Source organism: Cebus imitator, unplaced genomic scaffold (assembly GCF_001604975.1).
Source record: "Cebus imitator isolate Cc_AM_T3 unplaced genomic scaffold, Cebus_imitator-1.0 Scaffold261, whole genome shotgun sequence".
In the NCBI taxonomy this organism is placed as follows: domain Eukaryota; kingdom Metazoa; phylum Chordata; class Mammalia; order Primates; family Cebidae; genus Cebus; species Cebus imitator.
Genome location: NW_016107576.1, coordinates 6,777,297 through 6,784,331, shown reverse-complemented (window position 1 = coordinate 6,784,331; position 7,035 = coordinate 6,777,297).

The window sequence follows — 7,035 nt, the reverse complement described above, 5'->3', positions numbered from 1 at the left end:
GAGAGGACCTATGGCAGTTTCTGGATCTGGATTCGGAGAGGACCTATGGCAGTTTCTAGATCTGGATTCAAGAGGACCTATGGCAGTTTCTAGATGTGGATTTGGAGAGGACCTATGGCAGTTTCTAGTTCTGGATTTGGAGAGGACCTATGGCAGTTTCTAGATGTGGATTTGGAGAGGACCTATGGCAGTTTCTAGATCTAGAGGGGCTCCAAGTCCTGACTCAGTCACACTTTCTCTGGGAAACATTTCCTGAGTCTCACCTGCCCAAGCACCAGCGTTCTGCATCCAGGGGCTTCAGTATATGCTGCGTCACACTGGCCCCGTCTTTCCTATCTAACTCTGTCTCTCAGGTTGTTTTTCGGGGAGGCAGGAACTGGGTCTCCCCTTCTTTTCCCACACCCTCAACACCCAGCAGTGCCTGGCATGTTTTAGTCGTCAGTAGTCGCTTATTTGGTAACCGTCACCTGAGTCCCAAATCTTGCTCTGTAAATGGGACCAATAATACGTATACACCCTGTAGGGCTGTTGGGAGGATCAGGGATGAAGCATATAAAGCATTTATCACTTTGCTTGTAAGTAGTGGGCAATTAATTAGTGGTGACTATTATAATGTGTTTCAGAAATGAATGGCTGCAAATGGAGCTCAAGTTGTCTTCCCTCAGGGGGCGGGATTATGTCTCCTGGAACTCTACGGAGGTCAGTCTTCTGTGTCATCATTTAACTTTCTTATTGATCTGAATCTACCCGCTGATGAGACCTTCTGGCGATGCTGCCCTGGAAGGTGTCATTAAAATTAAAACGAAACCAAACAAATACATTAGAGAGAAGTGAGGGCTGGGAACGACAGAGGCAGGTTGGAAATGCAAATGAGGCTGTGCTAAAATAGTCTCCACGGCTGGGAGAAGAAAGAAACCACCTAGAATCTGAGGGTTTTCTAACGGCAGTGAGGACGGCAGCTGCGGAGAAATCACACATCTAGGCAAGGCAGGGCTGTCGGGAGCCTTCGCCATGTCCAGTGGCCCAACTCGCTGGCATGTAAGGCGGGAGGGGGTGGGAAAGATGGAGGGGATGGCAGGACATCCCAGGCGGGGTGTCTATGTTGTGTTTTTCTGTCTCCAAGGTCACACGTGTTCTCCCAGGAAATCAACACCAATCCCACGCTTAGTACACGTGCTCCAGGTAGGCTCTGGGGCCCTCTGGTTCCAGGGGCCTGTAGCAATCAGGCCTTCAGATACCCCTGGAGATGGTGATCACTTTGTGGCACATCTTGTGACCCAAGCAGGTCCCATGAGAATGTCACCCAGGATGAGCATAGGAGCTACCGGGAGCGATTTTTTCCCAGTGGACTGGATGCTGGGAGGATGGGAGGATGGTGCATTTTTAAATGCTTTATTCAAAAGCTGAAGCCCGAGACCCAGGCGGGGAAGCCAGGTCAAGAGATAGATGTGAAGTTCCAGTGACTTTTTTTCTGAGTCCCTAACCCACACCTGAAAGTCACATATGTTTTTGATTTTCTAGTTTTATGAAGCAATAAATCTGCTTTGTTCCTTTTTTTCTTTTTTTTGAGACAGAGTCTCACTCTGTCACCAGTTGCCAGGCTGGAGTGCAGTGGCTCGACCTCAGCTCACTGCAACCTGTGCCTCCTGGGTTCAAGCAATTCTCCTGCCTCAGCCTCCCGAGTAGCTGGGACTACAGGCGCGCGCCACCGTGCCCAGCTAATTTTTGTATTTTTAGTAGAGACGGGGTTTCACCATGTTGGACAGGATGGTCTCGATCTCTTGACCTCGTGATCTGCCCGCCTCGGCCTCCCAAAGTGTTGGGATTACAGGTGTGAGCCACCGCGTCTGGCCATCTGCTTTGTTCTTGACCAATTTGTGGTGAATTTCATTTTACTTTGGACACTAAGCGTTCTGAGGCTCCAGGCCCCAGGAGGGATAGAGTAGATTGGTTCACCAGACATCCGTTCCAGTCTTTTTCTAGTGGGTGTTCCTTTACGGCAGGGGTGGGGGAAGCAAACGTTCCAACTCCCATGCCCCTCCCATCTCGGGCTCTGTATCTGATTGAGGTTCCACCAACCAGCTGTTATCCTATGAGACCTGACTTGCACCCAAGTTCAGTGAAAGAGGTGAGGCAGCTGTTTCACTGCTGTGTGCAGAAGGTGCAGGGGTGCTGCTGGGTCCCATATCACTGCCAAGGTGGCAGAACCTGGAACTAGTGCTTAGGATGAGACATGATGATTCACCTCTTCCCTGATTTTACCAAAAGCAGCACACAGCTTTCTGGATGGGCCAGTTCTGCGGTGAGGTCCTGGGTCCCAGTCCTACAGAGACTGCTCTGAAGGCGTCCAAGGGTTTTGGAGGCACCTCATTTCCAGTATTAACCCTCTTTTCATTATTATTATTATTATTATTATTATTATTTGAGACAGAGTCTTGCTCTGTCGCCAGGCACAAGACTGGAGTGCAGTGGCGCAATCTCAGCTCACTGCAACCTCCGCCTCCAGGGTTCAAGCAATTCTCCTGCCTCAGCCTCCCAGGTAGCTGGGACTACAGACACACGCCACCATGCCCAGCTAATTTTTTTTTTTTTTTGTATTTTTAGTAGAGATGGGTTTTCACCATGTTGGCCAGGATGATCTTGATCTCTTGACCTCGTGATCCGCCCGCCTCGGCCTCCCAAAGTGCTGGGATTACAGGCTTGAGCCACCACGCCCGGCCACCCCCTTATCTTGAAATAGCTGGAGTGGTTTCTGATTCCTGCGTTGGTATCCTGACTGATAAAGCAGCCATTCTGCCTAGGGGCATGGCGTTTGTCTTCCGTAGTCAGGTTATGAGCACGCCAGGCTTTCTCTCCCTAGGGCGTCTTACTGTTTCTAGGTGGCAGGAGGCTGGCGACTGCACCCTGAAGCCCCAGAAGTATAAATGGACCATGTCTGTGATGTGTGGCTCCCAGCTGATCCAGATTTGGGGTGGAGGAAGGAGAGACGAGGGATGGGGGTGGATGCAAAAGGATAAACTGACTGAACTTGAAAAGAGAAAACGCTGCTATTGGCATGGACTTTCTCCACGTGCGTCTCCTTGGGGTTAGGAAGACAGCAACTAAGTCCTTCTGAGCAGCCTCCACAGAGGCATCCTAAAGGCAGATGTCCCCAGGGGTCTTTGGCCATGGTGCCTGCCTGTCCCACTCCAGAGGAGGAAAACGGCAGGCTGGAGGTGGGTTTGGGTTACTTCTCAGGAGTCACAACTTGGGATCACGGTGTAAAGCCAGTGACCTTACGATTTCACGCAGAGTGATTGGCACCACCCATGTCCATATCATACAGCTAAGGGCATAGCCACAGGCATGTTCCAGCTTTCTGAATCTTCTCAGGTATATGGGCTGTTCCTGAGATCAAGGACAGGGCACTGTGTTCTCACAGTGTAGTTGGGCCCCAATGTTTGACACTTCATTTACATTTCATTTCAAGCTCCAAATAAAATCCCCTACATGTAAAGGTTCTGCAGATTCACTGACTGGACAACCTCGTGACTCCCTGCTGGCGTGTCTTCCTGTACTGTAGGACGATGGTCTCTGAGCGTGGCTTTGAAAGAGCAGCCTCAGCATCACCACAGAACTTGTTAAAAATGCAAATATGTGACTGGGAGCGGTGGTTCATTCCTGTAATCCCAGCACTTTGGAAGGTCAAGGCAGGTAGGCCATTTAAGGCCAGAAGTTTGAGACCAGCCTGGGCAACAAGGAAAATCTCCACCTCTGCTCAAAAATTTAAAAATAAGCTGGGTGTGGTGGTGAGCACCTGTAGTCTCAACAACTCAGGAGGCTGAAGCGGGAGGATCACTTGAGCCCAAGAGGCAGAGATTGCAGTGAGCCGAGATCATGCCACTGCACTCCAGCCAAGTGAGAGCCTGTTTCAAAAAAGAAAAAGTTCACAAGCCTCACCCCAAACCTTACAAACTGTTAGCTTCCTCATAGAGTTATTGCAGTGATTGAATTAAAACAAGATGTGTGCAGTCACGGGGCTGACACTTTTCAGGTCTGTGTGTAAGGGTGCATGTCTGTGTGTATGTGTGTGTGTGCATGTGTGTGTGCACATGAATGTGTGTGTATGTGTGTGCATGTGTCTGCACACGTGGTTGAGGTATGTGTGTATGTGTGTGCGTGTGTGTGTTTAGGTCACTGCCTATGCCCTCAGCTCTGTCTGCGATGGCTCTCTGTACATGATGGACCTGTATCGATCTTTCCAATTTTTACTGAAGCATCCTTTGGTCTGTTTGTCTCTGAGTTCTTGTCACATCTTACTCCCCGCTGATCCTAGCTTCTCTCCCCGAGCTTCCACCCTATCAACATTCCTTGTTTACAGGAGTCGAATGGTCCTTGTGGCTAGTCTGAGGCCCATTCACCCTTCCCCTGCTCCTGGCATCCTGGTTGTATTTTGAGAAATTTTGTGCCATTCAATCCTAATCCGTGTGGTGTGGTGAAATTGATCCAACACCCCAGCCAACAGCATATTGTCTGAGCTGACCAATCTAATTCTACTTCATGGCCACAGTGACTGCTTCACAAGAGAGCATGGGACATGCATGGGTCCAGGGAGGGTTGGTCTTTAGATTTGGGCTCAAAATATTGGCCCATTTTTGGTCGGGATGGGAGAAATCCTGCCCAAGCACAAAGCCAACTTTGAGTCAAACAGTAGCAGGCAATGGAGACCACACCCTGGCATTTTCTGAACATCTGAATCTGTTGGTGACCACATGTTAGGCCCTGTGTGAATTAACCAAGACTGTTTTGGGGCAAATTTCAGGGGATTTTGTTCTTGTGTTGTTTTCCCACGTCACTGTGATTGTGGTTTTTGCCACTTGCAAAAGGAAGAGTTGGGGTTTGTGACCTGGCCTTACCAGTGCCTGGTCCCTGCAAAGTCCCTGCGCTATTGTAGATCCCTAGGAAGCGCTGAATGATGGAACGGATGTCTGCTAAAAGAGAAGGGCTGAGTCCTTTCCGTCAGCCCGTTCTTCACCTCTTCAGCATCCACGCATGTGGCAGCCATGCCCCAGGCCTCTCTCTGCTGTGCAATTTGCCCGGCTGGGCCTTGCTTCTCCTGACCACCTCAACCTGCACAGCATCTGTGAGATCTCAGGGGTTGAACAGAAACATCTGTACCCATAGGCCAAGCAAGGTCCCTCCACGACCCTCTGAGCTGGAAGCCATTGAGCTCAGATGGCCCTACCATGTAGCTGTCTGTTAACCAGGCCCCACAGAGTGGAGCAGACTAGTTAGCCGCTCGTCTCTTGGCCATCTGACGGACAAATGTGTTCTGGATAACAGGCTGGTTCGTCTCATTTACAAAAGCCAATTCATTCCTGCTGGGGGCATGTCTCTGCCCGTTAACTTCCTTTTGAATTAAGATTCCTCTTCTAAGCGGCAAACATTGGCTTAATCTTTCAGGTAGCGGCAGGACTGCAGTTAGTTAGGGGTAGGGGGCTCACCTGGGCTCCTGGCAGCTCTCTAAAGGCTGGAGGGCATGGCCCAGATGTTTCTGCCCGAGGAAGGAACGTAGCCACACACTGGGCTCTTTTACCTGCTGCTTGTACAGGAGACTTAGACGCCCTCCCCGGGATCCCTTGTTGAACTGGTCCCAAGTGAGTCACTGGAAACCTTGGATCTGAACTCCAGGCTCTGGGCTGACAAGCCACGCCTCCCACTCCACGGGCACCTGGCCGGGGGGAATGGGATGAGGTAGCAGATAGGGTGAGGCTGGGACGACAGGGAGAGCATCGGAGGAAAGGATGTCAGTGATACCTCAGAACTTTTCTTTTCTAGAGCCTCTCTCTGTTGCCCAGGCTGGAGTGCAGTGGCACGATCTCGGTTCACTGCAACCTCTGCCTCCCAGGTTCAAGTGATTCTTTTGCCTCAGTTTCCTGAGTAGCTGGGTCCACAGGTGTGTGCCACCATGCCCAACTAATTTTTTTGTATTTTTAGTAGAGATGCCATTTTACTGTTAGCCAGGATGGTCTCGATCTCCTGACCTCGTGATCTGCCTGCCTTGGCCTCCCAGTGTGCTGGGATTACAGGCGTCAGCCACCGCAGACCTTTTCTAAAACCATAGGTTGAATTGTTGATTTCTGGTCAGTTGTAGCTCAAGCCCATAATACCAACATTTTGATAGGCCAAAAGTTTGAGACCAGCCTAGGCAACATGGTGAGGCCCAGTCTCTATTTAAAAATAAAAATAAAAAAACTAAATTGTTCATTTCTAAAGCCATGTGCCTCTCTCCTGAGAAACCCTCTCAAAGTCCCTGGAGCAAACAGCACCTGGAGACTCAGCATGGGAGCCCCTCTTCCCTCTACGGCTCCACGGACACCACTGCACTCCTAGCAGCATGGGTCCGAGCTCGCAGCAGGAAAAGCTCAGGGACACGCTGGCCCAGTCCTCTCCTCTGACCCTTGAGGACCCAGGTCTGGGGGGGCTAAGAAACGTGCCGTAGGAAAAAGAAATGCAAGAGCTAAGCTGGAACTAGAATCTCTGTCTCTGGAATTCTAGCTCAGCCCCTTTCAAGCTATTATTTAAGATTATCACTGGACTGCCCTGGGCCTCCAGTTTTCGGGTTTTTCACCCCACCCAGAGTTTTAAGGCACTCCTTTGTGAATTATACAAATCATGGGTGTAGCCCTGCTAGCGCTAAGCAATAAGTTGTCCTGCGTCGCCCCCTGGTGGGCTTTTGGGCCACGGTCATATTACACTTCTAGGAGGGACTGAAGCGGACCCTAAGTCTACGAGGCCGTAGTTCCTCCAAGACTGTAAGAGGTCGGCTCCATCCAGCACGCCCGCCCTCCCACCCGTGTGGAGCGCCCTTCTCCTTTCTCAAACTGGATTTATCATCCCAACCCTAATTGTTTTTCTCAGGCGCTCTGTTCTCCTCCCCTGAAGCTCTCAGCAGTGTGTGGATCTACGCGCGCTGTGATTTTCTGTTGGTTTCCACCCCAGCTGGGCTGCCTCCTGGGAAAAAGGACTTGACTGTTTAAAAAAAAAAAAAAAAAA